Source organism: Magnolia sinica, chromosome 10 (genome assembly GCF_029962835.1).
Source record: "Magnolia sinica isolate HGM2019 chromosome 10, MsV1, whole genome shotgun sequence".
NCBI lineage: Eukaryota > Viridiplantae > Streptophyta > Magnoliopsida > Magnoliales > Magnoliaceae > Magnolia > Magnolia sinica.
In genome coordinates, this window is record NC_080582.1 from 53,563,343 (window position 1) to 53,580,913 (window position 17,571).

Here is a 17,571-nt window from a genome sequence, read left to right on the forward strand (position 1 = left end):
ATTTTTCCTATATGGGGCCCGCATTAGGAGAATCCGACCCAGCCGTTGGATTTTATGGCTCAAGATAGCCTGAATGAGCCTAATATTTGATATATTTTGGTGCATAGAAACATCAGGGCGGGTCATAGAAGATTTTAATAGTAAAAGTCACTATTTTCCAAGATACAGCCCACTAGATACTCAGATTAACTTCATTTTTTGGCTCAATGCCTAAAATGAGCTAGGAAATGGGATGGACGGTGTGGATTAAAGCCATACATCAAGGTGGGGCCTGTATGAGCAGCCCTCTCCAAAGCTTGTTAAATCAAGCTAATATTTTTGTTTTCAATTCACGTCCAGCATCCCTAGACACTGGGCGGTTTGGGCATAACACATAGATATAAGGTGGGCCCTACTCAGGTGGGCCACCAAATGGCTGGATGGTGTGGATAAGACATACATCAAGTGGGGTACATCTGGGTGGGCCACACGGCCACATCATCACACACAACGAAAGTGAAAGAGAGAGAGAGAGAAAGAGAGATCGAGTGATGGAGGGACCCAGGCACTATGGGCCCTCCCTTTTGTACATCATAACATACATTAAGTGGTTCCCATTACATGTGGACCCACCGATCAAAAATTAATGGTGGAGATCCTTTCTCCACCATAATGTAAGGTCTAGATGACCCTATTTATGCAAGGAAAGTAAACATCATGGTGGGGTCCATGGAATGATCATGAGAATCAAGGTGGGCCATTGGCCACATCTAGGGTCCAAAGTGAGATCCATACCATCAATCGGTAAGCCTCACTTGGCCCAACATAAAAAATGAAATCTAGACTTATAGAAACACCCATTGTTCGATCTTCTTAGTCCGATGGAACGCCGATCTCTTGTGTCTCACTTTGATGGAAAATGATGAGAGATAAAGGGCTAGGATGATTGATCTAGTGATAGGAAGTGAGCCACACACAACACTTTTCTCTCTTGAAATTTCTTGGATGTGCACCTCTTTTGGTTTCCTTGTTGCTTGGAAAATGTGAAGAGAAAGAGAGAGAGAGAGAGAGAGAGAGAGAGAGAGAGGGTGGTTGTAAGAGAGGTGATGGATGTGAGGTGATAGCTGTACTTGACAAGTATGGGTGTGTAAGAGAGAGAGAGGGAGAGAGTTGACTTTGGGGTTGCTCTTGTACTTGACATAAGGTGATTGATTGACTGATTGAGTAATTGATTGATGGGACATGTTGTAGAGATTCTCTTGGGATTGTAAACACGTGGTGTTTTCCTCGAACTAAACATGGACCCACATCTCCTGGCCAGGGTATCGGAACGTGTGCCAGACGCGGTGTCAGAACCACAGCAACGGTACGTCACAATGGTACAAGTCTCGGATTGAGCCTACTCAGATCTACAGGATATGACTTAGGATCATGCACAACTACTATCTACGCATCATAGGTCACCAGAATTCGACCGGGAGGACCGTGGAAGCCTACGGAACAGTACGAGCTAGGATACGAGCGTCACATATTGTATTTGTATCCCAATTGATAAGGCTCGTTGTGATGTATTTGTAGCCCAGTTGATAAGGCCCATTATGATGTATTTATGGCCCGTATGGCTAGGCCCGATGTGGTGTATATGTGGCCCTTGATTGAGGCCCAAAACGATGAATGTACAGACCAATGTAATGTGTGATTTCATTATAATGTATGTAATAATGTTTATATGTACCACTTCTTGGGAGCAATGTTGGTTAAATGGCCACATTGATGAACAATGATGGTTTAATATCAACATTGTGACCTTCCCTTAGGCCTGGTTAGGCTCATTCTCATCATTCTCTACTGGGTTAACCCGAACAAATGGGCCCCATTGATATTGCTTGATCCATCATCGATCATCTATTTATGGACCCCGCCTTACGACGAGGCTAATTGTTGAGGCCGATTCTGATTGTATAGGCCGATTCTGATTATCGAGGCCGAGTATCGAGGCTAATTGTATAGACCGATTATAATTGTTGAGGCCGAGTATCGAGGCCAATTCCAATTATTGAGGCCGATTGTTGAGGCTGATTTTAATTGTCGATGCTAATTTTATAGGCTGATTCCAATTGTTAAGGCCGATTTCAATTGTTGAGGCCTATTATCGAGGCTAATTTCAATTGTCAAGGCCGAGTATCGAGGCTAATTTCAATTGTCGCGACTGATTTCGATTGTCGAGGCTAAATATCGAGGTTGATTCCGATTGTCGAGGCCGAGTAACGAGGCCGATTCAAATTGTCGAGGCCAAGTATCAAGGCCGATTCTAACTGTCGAGGCCGATAGTATAAGCCGATTCTGATTGTCGAGGCTGAGTATCGAGGCCGATTGTTGAGGCCGATTCCTATTGTCGAGGGCGATTGTATAGGTCGATTCCGATTGTCAAGGCCGAGTATCGATGCCGATTTCGATTGTCAAGGCTGATTGTATAAGCTGATTTCGATTGTCAAGGCTGATTGTATAAGCTGATTTCGATTGTCAAGGCCGATTGTATAGTCCAATTCTAATTATCGAGGCCGAATATCGAGGCCGATTCTGATTGTTGAGGCCGATTGTATAAGGTGATTCCGATTGTCGAGATTGAGTATCGAGGCTGATTCAGATTGTCGAGGCCGATTGTATAGGCCGATTTCGATTGTCAAGGCTGAGTATTGAGGCCGATTCCGATTGTTGAGGCCGTTTCCGATTGTCGAGGCTGATTGTTGAGGCCGAGTATCGAGGCCGATTCCTATTGTCGAGGCCGATTTCGATTGTCGAGGCCAATTGTATAGGTCAATTTCGATTGTCAAGGTCGAGTATCGAGGTTGATTTCTATTGCCAAGGCTGAGTATCGAGGTCGATTCCAATTATCGAGGCTGATTGTATAGGTCGATTCCAATTGTCGAGGCCGATTCTGATAATTGAGGCCGATTATATAGGCCGATTCCAATTATCGAGGCGGATTATAAAGGACGATTTCGATTGTCGAGGCTGATTGTATATGCCGATTTCGATTGTCAAGGCTGAGTATCGAGGCCGATTCCGATTGTCGAGGCCGATTGTATAGGCAATTTCGATTGTCGAGGCCGATTTCGATTATCAAGACCGATTGTCGAGGCCGAATATTGAGGCTGATTGTCAAGGCCTAATGTGACATATATGCGGCCCGTATTTGAGGCCCATTGTGATGTGTATTTAGCCCATGTTTAGGGCCCAATGTGATGTATTTGAGGCCTATGTGATGAGGCACATTGTAGTGTATTTGAGGGCCAGGCGATGGAGCCTGTTGTGATGTATATTAGGCCCAAGTGAGAGGCCCATCGTGATGTGTATTAAGTTCTTAAGTGAGGCCCATGGTGTTATATGTTGGGCCCTTGTGTGACGACATGGGTCCACTATATGTTAGGCTCTATGGGGGCCATTCCTTGGGGGCAATGTTGGTTAACTTCCACATTGTCAAGACCGATTGTCGATGCCAGTTATTGATACCGATTATGAGTATCTGACGGCAAAGCATCATGATACATGCCCATACGCATCATCTACATGTTTATTATGAGATGTGATTAATCATTGCATATGTTATAATATAGATGGTTCATGGAACTCCCTGATAGGTGGAGTTATCCCACATGTGCACACAGTATGCGTAGGATTGATGCATGATTGGACTACATGACTCATGCATCTTGGATTGTGTGATTGTGATTACTTTACATCTTAACAACATCAGGGCTGTTACCTCCACAGGCATGTTGTGGATGGCTAGATGGGACACCAGAAACATTTGGTTCGAGCATCTGGGCACTTTAGTGTCCGTGGGTGAACGTCCCTAAACCTCCGAGGCCAAGAGACGCCCCAACGTTTAGACTAAGTGGATACATGAGCGCCTGAGTCCCGAATACCTGTAGGCCACGTCTCCCACTGTGTCGTGATCGGTTGGGAGGGGGTGTGGCCTTATCCGTCCGAGTGAGGAGGCTATAAATTAGGCTCAGTTTGGCTAGCTCCCAAATGGGTCCACTATTGACAAGCCGGGTAGGCATTGGTATGTTATTATCAGGTGGGTAGTGAGGTCTTTTCCACTCGCTGGGCTATGCGGCCGGCTGGGGCGGTAGCCACCTTAGACTGTACTAGACCCCGGTGATGATCTAAGAGATGTATAGTACTGATATGTGAACTTATTGAGGAGGAGTTGCATACTCATTTATTCATTCACTGTTCACTCAGGCTCATCGTGCACAACTATTTGTTACGTGCACCTTTGCAACGGTCAAAATTTCGGTTGGGGGCTGCAACTAACCTGAGATCAGGAGTTTACCACATTGAGTCTAACTATCCAAATTTAGGTATGGGACTGGTTGGATAGAAGTCCTTTGTGGTGGACCCCATAACCTGTGATACTACGTACTATCATCCTGAATTCACTCCAGCTTGTTCATTTTATTCGCACCGCATATTGCATTGCATCTATAGCATTTAACATTTTGGGTTACCATGTTTCTGCATTGAGATAGCCGTTCGCATTCATGTCTTGTATCGCATAGCCTTGGTACAGTTGATAGCACTTATGGACTTATCAACATATTTCTGCTTACACTGATATCGTATGATTCATGATCTTGCCAATATTTTTTATATTATATGATTTATAGCATTGTACTACATATTTGGCACTTACCTTGTGCACACACTTTAAGCTTTCTATAAACTTATGCACGGTAGATGCCTGCAGGTGGCATTAGGTAGCAGCAGCGTTGAGCCTGGAGCGTGCAACGGACTTCTGGAGCTTTGATTTTTGATATATGCATTTCCCTTTCAGCATTGTTTTCATGTAAGTGCGATTTTTTCTAGCTCATTTGGTTGTCAAATTTTGTAGTGTCAAAACCTATTGAATTTCTTGCCTTGTCCAACACATCTACATATCTAGGTTTGTGCATCTCATGTACAAGTGTAAAAGTCTTTACCTTAAGAGATAATGCAAGTTAAGTTCTTTGGTTTCAAGCTTCAATATCCATCAAGTGATGATAGTTCACTGCTTCAAGTTTTAAAGTACGAAGTGCCAAAGCTTCATCTAAAGGCAAAGCTCAACTCAAGCTCAAGCTTCAGTGAATGTCAATTTCAAGCTTCAGAAGTCTCAAGTTCAAGGTTCTTTACATGACAAGACATTAAGCTTCATGAACTTCAAAGAACGACTATCAACTGAAGGAAAAGAAGTTCTCAATGTTCATACTTCATTAACAAGGTGTGGATGACCTTAGATTGACCTTTGGGTAGGCCATTTTGAATACATAATTCAATTAGATCATTTTATAAGTGAATAGACTGTTTCTCGACTAGTCCTGGGCTCTATTCGACTAGTCCTAACACTGGCTCGACCAGTCCAAGAAATTCCACGACTAATCATAAGTTTATTTCAAATTTTTAGAATTTTTTGTTAAGCCTTGACCAGTCCTGGAGACTGCTCAACCGGTCGTGTGAACAGTGCACGACTCATGCTCAACCAGTCCTGCACCCACGACTCAAAGTCCAGTGACTATTTCAGTTTCCACACGACTAGTCGTGGACAGGTCACAACCAGTCATGGAGCTCCCTCGACCGGTTGTGAAGGTACTATGACCATTCGTGGAACGACTTTATCCAATCGCGCTCAAAATTTCAAAAATATGTTGGTCATACGACTAGTCGTAGTGTCCACAAGACCAGTCGTGATCATAATTTCTTCACTCATAAATAGAGCACGAATTTCAAAGATTTTCATTCAATTCAAGATAAATCAATACGCCACTCTAAGAGATAAGTTAGTGTTCTTTTTAAGCTATATTGTGCTAATTTAATATTCTCTTATTTTAGCTTTATTAAATTTGATTTTGTATTCTTTATTCCAATCGTATTTGAAGAAGGGATTGAGATTTATCCTTTTTTTGGAATTAAAATCAAATAGAGCTAGCCCAACTTGATTTAATTTAAATTTAATTCAGAACTTAGAACCATTTCATAAGTGAGTTTGGACATTGAAATTTTGCTCCAATTTGGTTCTTCCGAGCGGCTTCAAAAAGAGAATATTCTGGTATTTTACATTATTGTAAATTTCTGTTTTGGTTTTTGAGATTGTGCCAGGAAAATCTCTATTTTGGTTTGTTTGAGGTGATTTAAAAAACTTAGAGTGTGGGGTTTTTGAATTGTGTAAGCCCACCTGAAAGACACAATTGTGAGTGTTTTAGGTGAACCTGGAAAAACCTATTTTCATAGTGAACGCTAATATCCGCTGTGTGAGGACATTAGGAGTGGAGTAGTTGTGTGGCTGTTTTGCTAAACAGTTGGTGGACACACAAGCGAACCATTATAATTTCTGGTCTTGTGGATTGATTGTTTATTCCTTTTGTGAATGGTTATAATTTCCCTATTTTCATTTGTGGAGAATGTTGTAATCCTTATGTGGATGTGTGGGAATGTTGCAATAGCTTAGATTTCCTTCCTTGCTATTCATTTCTTTATTCCTCTATATCAGTTTGAGTTTTTTATATACAAAATGTTCTAGTAAGGTTGTCCTACCATAAACCCTTGGTTTTTATGGTGCAAGGTTATCCTTAGAACAACGTTTGTATCAACCTCTCAATACTCGTTCATTTGACGTTGTCTTTAAATTCAGCATTGTGGGATTATCTATTATTATCTACATTTAATTTATTTAAATTTCGCTGTTATTTTTTTAATTTGGCACAGTCCTATTCACCCCCCCCCCTCCAGGACATATAGCTCAGCCTTTTCAAGTGGTATAAGAGCCTAATAGCTCATTTTTAATTATTCTATTTGGATTTATTTCCTTAGCCAATCGATCTAAGCTATTTAAGATGTCAAATTTTGATAGTCTTTCAGTCACTAGGCCTCCACCATTTGATGGCTCCAATTATGCCTATTGGAAAGCCAGAATGAAGATTTTCTTAAAATCCATAAATGAGAGCGTGTGGCAAGCCACAGTGACTGAATGAACCCCTCCTACCACTGAAGTAACTGGCATCGATGGATCCAAATTAATGAAAGCCACTCCTTATTTTACTTGGACCACTCTTCAGAAAAATAAAAGTAGTGCCAATGCAAAGGCTTTAAATGTCATAACTTGCGCACTATCATCAGATGAATTCAAAAAATTATATCCCTTGATACTCCAAAGCAAGCCTGGGATATTTTAGAAATGACACACGAGGGAACAACAATTGTCAAGAAATCTAAAGTCCAAATCCTTACAACCAAATTTGAGGATATACGTATGGAGGAAAGTGAAACATTCATGGACTTTTATACTAGATTAAATGGCATTGTTAACTCTATATGCGGTCTTAGTGATAAAATCCTAGAAAGTAAAGTCTGTGCAAAGATACTACGTTCACTACCTGAATGGTTCAATTCAAAGGTGACCGCGATCCAGGAACTTCGTGATATGGATAATATGAGGGTAAAAGAGTTAGTTGGTTCTTTACAAACCTATGAGTTAAACTTTAAAGATCCTAAAGGTAAATCCATCACCCTTAAATCTTCTAAATGTATTTCTCTAGAAAATTGTAATTCTGATTTAGAAAATTCTGAAGATGATATGGCCCTTTTAGCTAAAAAGTTTTCTAAGATTTTCAAAAGTAAAAAGATGATTGATTTTCAAAAATCAAATGATAAGTAAAGATCTAAATCTAAAACTTGGAAATCTTTAAAAGATAGTCAATGTTACAACTGCCATGAATATGGTCATTTAGCAAACAAGTGTCTTAAGAAGGACAAACCTAAAAAAGAAAGGTATGTTGGCTACTTGGGATGAATCTTCTAGCACTGAAGCCTCATCTGAATCAGAAGATTCTGAAACCAAGTCGGGTAATAAAGTCAGAGCCCTTATCACTCTACCCAAGTTTACTTTTTCAGATCATGATGATTCAACTAGTGAAGAAAATCTGAATAGTGATCATGAAAATAAAGAAGATCTTCAAGATGCTTATAATGCCCTACACAAGGAAAGTTGTAAAATTGCGGTAAAACTAAAACTTTAGAAAGAAAAGTTTTCAAAACTTAAAGAAATTTTAATACTCTTGTTTTAAGAAAATCCTACATTTCAGATTGTTTTGAAAAAACTAAATGCAATTTTGATTTCAAAACTTCCCTGATTGAAAATCTAAAATCTGAAAATGAAAAGCTAAAACTTGAAGTCTCTTCACTTTTGAGTTTAAAGGATACATGGAGATATGTCCAAGGTGATCCTAAGTTAGAAAAACTATTATCCATCTAGAAAATGTGGCGAGCGATCCAGTTTGGGCTATGACAAAAATATTCCTCCCAAACATAAGAATACTCCTAAGTTTGTGAAAGGAGAGTCTTCAAAATCAAAAAGGAAAAGTTCAAATCAAAATTATTGCAAAAATGCTAAAACTTTTCAATCCTTAAAACCTAAAAGCAACCATACCAACTATAAAAATCAGAATCATAATCCTTTACTGAGAAAATTGTTGATTTACTTAAGGAGCTCTTAAAATCTAACTCAGTGGGTTGGTCTTATAACAACTACAAACACAAGAAGACCAACTATACTCCTAAACCCAAAACTCTAATGAAATGGGTTCCTAAGGTTACTTGATTGGTTGCGCACACGGCTTTCAAAGCTTCAAGCCATTCAAAGTGGTACCTAGACAGTGGATGCTCCAGGCACATGACTGGTGACAAAAGTTTGTTCACCAATCTTAAAGACATGACTGATGGTTTAGTCACATTTGGTGAAGGTAGCAACTACAGGATTACTAGCCAAGGTATGGTTCAAATTTCTAACCTCCCTTTATTTAAGAATGTTTTATATGTAGAAGGTTTAAAGCATAACTTATTAAGTATTTCTTAAATATGCGATAAAAATCATAGCGTAAAATTTTCTAACCTAGGGTGTGAAATTTTAAATAAAAATGGTTCTATAATATTAACTGGTCGCAGAACTTTTGAAAATTGCTATATTGTCAGTGATTCTAGCTCATCTAATTTATCATGTTACATGGTCCATACCGATGAGACCGAATTATGGCATAAACGCCTTGGACATGTATACTACTGTAACTTGTATAGATTGAGCAAAAGAGAGTTAGTAAGAGGCCTACCCAAAATACAAAAAATAGATAAAATATGTGGCGAATGCCAGATTAGCAAGCAAACTAGGACTTCTCAAAAAAATGGACTCCAATGCCACATGTAAACCGCTCGAACTCCTCCATATGGATCTTATTAAACCAACTAGAACGGAGAGTCGAGGTGGAAAAAGTATATTCTGGTTATCGTTGATGACTTTACCAGATATACTTGGGTAGTCTTCTTAAGAGACAAATCAAAAACTCTCAATGAAGTTAAAAGGGTACTTAGACGTATTCAAACTGAAAAAGAGACCCAACTCTGTAAGATCTGTAACGATCATGGATTAGAATTTGAGAATAACGGTTTTGAGAAGTTTTGCAATGAGCAGGGAATATCACATGAATTCTCTGTGCCCAAAACACCACAACAAAATGAAATAGTAGAAAGAAAAAGTAGAGTGCTTCAAGAAATGGCAAATGTAATGTTAAATAGTATGAAGCTTCCTAAAAATCTTTGGGTTGAAGCCATAAATACTGCATGTTATATAATTAATCGTGTTTACACTAGAAAATTAAACGGTAAAACGGCTTATGAAATGTGGTTTGATAAGAAGCCTACTGTCAAATACTTTCGACTTTTTAGCAGTAAGTGTTATATTTTGCATGATCGAGAAAATCTAGGTAAGTTTGACACCAAAAGTGATGAAGGGATATTTTTAGGGTATGAATAGTTGAGCATATCAGGTTCTTAATAAGAGAACTGGTGTAATTCAAGAATCCATTAATGTGGTTATTGATGATCACTTGAATACACCTGTCTAAAGTTCAGATAATGATGAAGTTCTTCTGATTGATAAACCAGATTCTTCATCAAATTAAAACAACTCTGAACTGAGAATTGTTAAAGATCATCCAACTAATCAAATTCTTGGAAACACTCTCACTGGTGTACGCACTCGTAGACAACTAGAAGATGTGTGTAACTACGTGTGCTTTACATATCAAATAAAACCAGCTAACATAAAAGAAGCTCTTACTCACGAAAACTGGATAGTTGCGATGCAAGAAGAGCTTAATCAATTGTTAGAAATGATGTTTGGTACTTATTTCCTAAGCTAAAAGATAAACATATTATCGGAACAAAGTGGATTTTTAAAAATAAGTTTGATGAACTTGGTAATATAATTTGAAACAAGGCTAGACTGGTTATACAAGGGTACACTCAAATTGAAGGCATCGATTATGATGAAACCTTTGCCCCAGTAGCTCGTCTTGAATCAATTAGACTATTTATATCCATTGCTTGCTTTAGAAAGTTCAGGATTTATCAAATGGATGTAAAGAGTCCCTTTTAAATGGAGATTTGCATGAAGAAGTGTATGTTGAACAACCATTGGGTTTTGAAGACCCTAAGAATATTGATCACGTCTATCGCCTAAAAAAGGCTCTCTATGGTTTGAAACAAGCTCCCAGGGCATAGTATGAAAAATTGACTAAGTTTTTACTAACTCATAACTTTATAATGGGAAGTGTTGATAAGACTTTATTTGTAAAGAAACATAATGATCACATTTTAATAGTACAGATTTATGTTGATGATATTATTTGTGGATCTACCTATGTTAACACAACTGTTGAGTTTACAGATCTTATGAAATTTAAGTTCAAAATGAGCATGGTTGGGGAATTAAATTATTTCCTAGGATTGCAAGTTAAACAGCAACCTGATGGTTTCCTCATTTCTCAAACCAAATATGCTCTGAACTTAGTTAAAAAGTTTGGATTTGAGAATGGAGAAACTTTTGATACTTTTATGAGTACAACTCTAAAACTCTTAAAGGATTCTATAGGTAAGAAAGTGGATCCTAAATTTTATCGCAGTATGAAAGGTAGTTTGTTGTATTTAAGTGCAAGTCGACGCGATATTGCATTTAGTGTAGGGATTTGCGCTAGATATCAATCTGACCCTAAAGAATCACATTTAACTGTTATTAAGCAGATTATACGATATGTCGCAAGTACAGCTAATCTGGGTCTTTAGTATCCACATGATACTAATGTTCAATTAGCTAGTTACACTGATGCTGATCATTGGGCTGGTAACATTGATGTTGGGAAATCAACTAGTGGTGGTTGTTTCTATGTTCGGAACTGTTTAGTTTCTTGGCAAAGTAAGAAACAAAGTTCTGTATTGCTCTCAACTGCTGAAGCTGAATACATTGCAGCTGGTAATGCATGTACTCAGCTTGTATGGATGAAAAGAATGTTAAGTGATTACGGAATTGCACAGGATTCTATGGTTTTATATTGTGATAATTCTAGTGCAATTAATATATCTAAAAATCCAATCCAGCATTCACGAGCCAAGCACATTGATATTAGATATCACTACATTCATGAATTAGTGGAAGAAAAGACAATTTCTTTGGAATACATTTCGACCAAGAATTAACTTGCTGACATTTTCACTAAATCACTCAAAAAAAGCAGGTTTAATAATTTGAAATTTGATCTTGGTATATGCAATTTGAATTGATTATTCATGCATGTATGTATCATAGTGTGTATATTTGTTATATTAATTATTTAAATTTTAAAATTATGTGAAAAATACACATTTTTGGCTATGCGCAACCAGTCGAGTACATACTCGACCAGTCGTGGCATGACTAGTCAAGCATGTACTCGACCAGTCGTGTAGCACGTCTAGTGCTTTAATTTGGGGGAACAACATTTTTCTTCTTCATTTGTGCTTCTTCTCCAACGAGTCTAAGTTCGACTGGTCGTACCCACTGTCACGCCCCAGACTCGGTAACCGGATTTACAAGGAACCCGATGGCCGGTTCTGGCCGTAACAGCCTCCGTAGTACCCCATTCTCGGCTCCTGAAGCAGGTTCCGATCCTGGGATCCTACAAGGACGATTTCCATAACAATATAACCATTTCCAATACGAGCATACCCAAGATCATAACAAGTAAATCTGAGAATAAAAAAAAAGCACATATCACAAAATCCACTAAGAATTTGAACTTTTACAAGTTTACATGAGGTCCAAAAGGACATACATAAGATAATAGAAGAAAGAAAGGAAGGATGCAATACTGGGTCCTCAAGCTCAGCTCTAATCCAAACTCTGCCTATGGCGCCTACCTAGAGTCTCCTGCACGCATCAATCGTGCATAAGCTTATAGAAGCTTAGAGGGTGGTGTAAGTGTGTGATAATAGTGCACAGAAGAATAATAGGAGATACAGGAAGGAGACATGCTCAATGAGAATATCACTAGCCTTACCGAGGCTTATCATGAATATGATGCAATGAGTACTGGACGCCATACCAAGGCAATGCATGAAGGGGCTTACATAACCAATACTAATGCGATGCAAGTAATGCCAGTGTTCATAACCAAACCGTATGTCAAGTATATTTCCAATCATAAGGAAATCACCGGGGTCCATTACACTGCTGGATGACTGCCGCTCTACAGACCCCACACAGTCAAACGAGCGTAAGAGACCTCACTACCCGCCTGTGGACAACCAATCACCAGCAAGGCCTGACGGTAGCGGACCCATTCACGAGCTGGTCAGACTCAGCCTATTAGGCGAGTAAGGCCACACCCCTATCCAACCGACTACACGACAGTGGGAGTCGCGGCCTAATAGTATAAGGCCCTCGTGCGCTCATATATTCCACTCGGTCACGGCGTTGGAGCAGATCCTTGGTACCATGGAAGTTTTGGGAATTTCACCCATGGGCATCCTATGCACCCAGTATGCTCAAGTAACATTTTCGGTGTCCAAACATGGCCATCCACGATGTATCTGTGGAGGCTACAACCCTGATGAAGCAAGGGTGATAATGCTCATATATTATGCAATGCCAGATGCATGAATCACACAATCAACTATGCATCAATTCCAAGCATCCAACATGCTCAAGAGGGAATATTACGTCCCTCGGGAAGACAGCATGCAATGCCCAATGGCACAATCGTAACCACACACACAGTGTCATCCAAGCATACAATGATGCACATGGGTCATGAAGATGGGTCTAGGCGCATCATGCGGTGATATACAAAGTAAATTACATTCCTCCTATCCAAGAAGGAACCAAGACTAGGTACTTAGACAATATCCATAAGGAATCCCACCTCTAGTGGGGGCCCATTTACCTGGGGTAGCCCACAAGACTAAGCATACAACTACGGGTCTAAGTAATATAGAAATGAGCCTAGCAACTGTCTAAGATAAGTATCCAATCACTTTAAATACAACCGGACCTAGAGGGGTCCATAATGGGGACATTTAACCACCATTCCCCAAAAAGGCATATCTACCATGAACTATATGGATAAAAGGCCCAAGGCCTACATTTAAGATAAAAATAAAAGTAACCACATACATATATTCCTCATAATAGGCCATAAAAAGATATAATACCACTTTTAACAACATGAGCTCTAAGAGGAGAATTAAGGCCCAAGGCCCAATTCCCAATGGCCATAGAATCCATGCATTAAGTTGGACTTGGTGGGCAGCCCGCGTACACAATATACGGCCCAAAAATAGGTTTAAGTTTGGATGAAATGGGCCCCACTACATCAGCCCAATAATTAGTAATTTAAGTAGGCAACCGAGGGCCCAATACTATCCTTACCTCAGCCCACAAGTCCATCAAAATGGTGGAAGTCGGCCCAATGTATGGTTGGGCCAAGCTGGGATGTCCCTGCCCAATCTGGGCTCACTAGATGTCCCAAAATTTTGATCTTAAGATGGGGTCCTCATAAGATCACTAAAAGTGACCTAAAGAATGCACTGATTAAGCCCAAGGATTATAAGAAAGCATAAGCATGTAACACGTACACAAGTTCTCAATATGGTGAGCCCCACAGCCAAATAAAGTTGTAACCATAAAATTGTACATTGAAGGCCCTTTGATAAACTTTTGGCCCGTTTGACTTCCTGGGCCTGCTAAGGTCCAGAAATTAGTTGAGTATGTGGAAATAATCTCATGAAGGCCAACTATACTCACTGGGGAACCCCACCAGATGGAGAGTGTGTATATATCATGAAAAGATCAAGTGGGCCTACTACTGGATTGTGAGTCCAACAGCAACCCAAGGCAGAGAGTGCTTCCACAATCGGACGATCCAAGGCTTGGACGGCCTGGACCAAACATGCATTAAGGTAGGTTCCACATACATGCATATTGAGCCTTAAATAAATAGCCTAAGGTCTATGGTGGGCCTTTAACCACCCATAGAGAAACCTATGAGCTTACCTTAGGATCACCCAGGAGGACATCCAACCTCAACTAGTTTCCAAGAGGTAGCTCACCACTACCCATATAATGAAAGATCTAAGGCCTAAGCAATGTGTGGACTAGTAGGCCATACACCAAGCCCAACTCATAAGCCATATAGTGGGCCCTCAAGTAAGGTTTGGGCCCAACCACAAAGGTCATAATTCCACATATTGTGGTGGGCTTCATGGGCAGCCCAGTAATTCATTTACATGGGCAAGTTTCACATTTAACACAAGTGAGTTGGGCCTCACTTTTGGCCTAAGTACAGGGTCAGTTTAATGGGCAGCCAAGGGCCCGACTTCTTGTGTATCATTGCCCCTAAGCCCATCACAATAGATAGGAGAGTATAGGCTCAAGATCAATGGGCCTATACAAAAGAACTGAGTCCACAAGGCCTACTTGCTAACACAAACATGCATATACTATATCACATAATGGGCCCTAAAGAAATGGCCCAAAACAAAAGTCATCCAATTCATACATTATGGTGGGCTTGAGGGCAGCCCATAAACCCAAGAATACACATAGGCAAGGCCTATACTGACAGTGTGGGCCTTGCCACATCAGCCCAAAGACTTAGCAAGGCCCTCCACACTATACATTTATGTGGGCCCCGCAAGTCAGCCCATAATTAAGCATTTCATGAGGGCATCACGGCTAATAAATACACACGGTCAGCCTGTAGATGGCTCGTTGGGCCCGTGAAACAATAAGGTCAGGCCCTACATGATCTTGGGCTCAAGAAATAGGTTTCCAGCCCATTGGGTCTATAAACTTTCAAAAATCTGGTTAAGGCTAACCCCCAACATCACCACAAAGGTGAGCCTTAAGAGCCACTAATTACGGCCAAAAATATCTAAGGAAATAAGGCAAGGAGTGTGTGCAATACTCCCTTAAATCTGGTGGGCCACAACAACTCCAAAACAATCCACTATGGAGCAAATTTGGGCCCCTTGTTGGAATTCCAGCCCACCCACTTCCTGGGCCTGCTGGAATCCAGAAATTTATTTAATTCAGATGGGTTACTGGCCCATGGTGACCCACACATATCACAGTGGGTCCCACCAGATGAGAGGGGAATACATAACACACATTAGAAGTGGGCCATGCCGCTGGAATACAGGCCCAGCAACCGCCCAAGGTAGGGGCTTCCCGTGGTGGGTAGTCCTACGGGCCTGAGTATCTGGCCCAAAACTGACCCAAGTTTGCAGCCACACCACGATCAGTACAGGGGCCCGATGGCCATGAAAATTTACAAGATGGTCCTCCCATAGGTGGACCACAAATCCTCAAAATTTTGTGATTTTTGGACGATCAGAAGTATTTTAATTAATTTAAATAAATCAGACCATTAAGAAAATCTGGTGAATCGGGACACCTGGACGTGGTGAGCCATTCCAGCACTTGTCACGGTGTACACAGGGCTCCATTGGCCCCAAAAATTTATAGGTGAGTCTCACCATGGGTGGACCACCTCTCTGTAAATTTTCATGATTTTAGGATACTCAGAAGTATTTAAATTAATTTAAAGAATACAATCTATCCAGGGTGAAATATTGCTGGAATATAATTGTCCTGAATTTGGGCCATCCAATGGGTGGGTTCTGGGCCTCCAAAATTCCTGAAATTTGGACCCAAGGTCCCTCATCAAGCCTAAAACAAGTTGGCATCAAGAAATATAGCCCACCTTCTTAGAAATTATTTTTTTAATATTATTTTTATGGGACTATGCTGCTGGACTGCACAGCAGAAATTTCTGGCAGTCCAGTATGTTGGCCCACCCTTTTGGATGCCCAAATAGGATTCCTTGGCCCTGAAATTTTGTGGATAGGTCCTACTATGGGTGGGACACCTCCCTACAAAAATTTAGGATTTTTGGGATAGTAAAAATATTTTATTTAACTCATACAATTTATGGACAGCAAGGTCCAGATTTTTATTTTCCTGCTGCAGCAATGCTGCTGTCCCTGACTTTAGCACCCCATTTGAGTGGGCCCAGGTCTATGTAAGTTTGGAAAAATACAAGGCCAACCTTCCTATACAAGTATACATTAAGGTGGGGTCCACAAAGGTGGCCCAGCATTTCAAAATCAGGCTGATATTTATGAGTTTCCAGCAAACAGTGTAGCTGGACAGTCCAGAAAAATCTGGACCGTCCACCCTCCTTGGCCCACCCTTTTGGGTGATCAAATAGGGACATTTGAAGCTGAGGTTTAGCATACTTTTAGGTGGGGTCCATACCTCAAAGAGAAGTCTAAGAAATCAGGAAAAATGAGACCACAAACAAGGCCTACAACACATACATTACAGCATAAAAAAAATTTCAGCAATCTGGACAGCAACATGTTGCTGTCTAGATCAGCCCAAAAATTTAATAAATGGGAAATAAATCATAGATTCCATAAGGTGGGGTCCACCCTGATGTGTCACACAACTCCTAGGCCCAGCACCTCCCCAAGAAAATCCATAAAATCAGGCCCAAAGGCTTTCCAAATCAAGCAGCAAAACTAGACAGCACAGTTGGGCCTGGGTGTCCAACAACTTGGGCCTGGATGTCCCAAAATTTAAAAATTCTGGTTGCATGGCACATCAGGTGGGCGACATAATCATTACATCCAAACCATAGAAAGTGGAGAAGAGAGGAATAAAGGAAATCTCATCAAGATGGGGTCCATGGAGAATGGCCCCATCAAGATCACATGCATGCAAGTGATGGCTAAAAAGACCTTATCCAAGGAGTGGTGGACCTTCACCATTGATGTGGTGAGTCCTACACTCTCCATATGAAGCAACAAAAGATCTATGAAAAATAAGAACCATGCAATCTATCCTACATGCTCACCCACTTGTTGGATCTTCAAGATTCTTCAACCACCATGCTCCTTAAGCTTCAAGGAAGGAGGTTCAATGGTGATGATGGATCTTTGATGGTTAGATCTAGGGGAGAAGAAGAGGATAGAGGGCTGGAAAATTTCAGCAATGGAGGACATTTGCAAAGAGGAGAAGAGAGAAATGAAGAAAGAGAGAGGGAGATGAGAGAGTTTCTAAGGTTGAAATGATTGCTTTCTTAGAAAAAGATGAGTTTTGAAAAGAGAAAATAATCATTGCTCATGGGATAGGGTGGCTCATCATTGCCTAGAGAAGCCAATCTCATCATGGTTTTCTTGAGA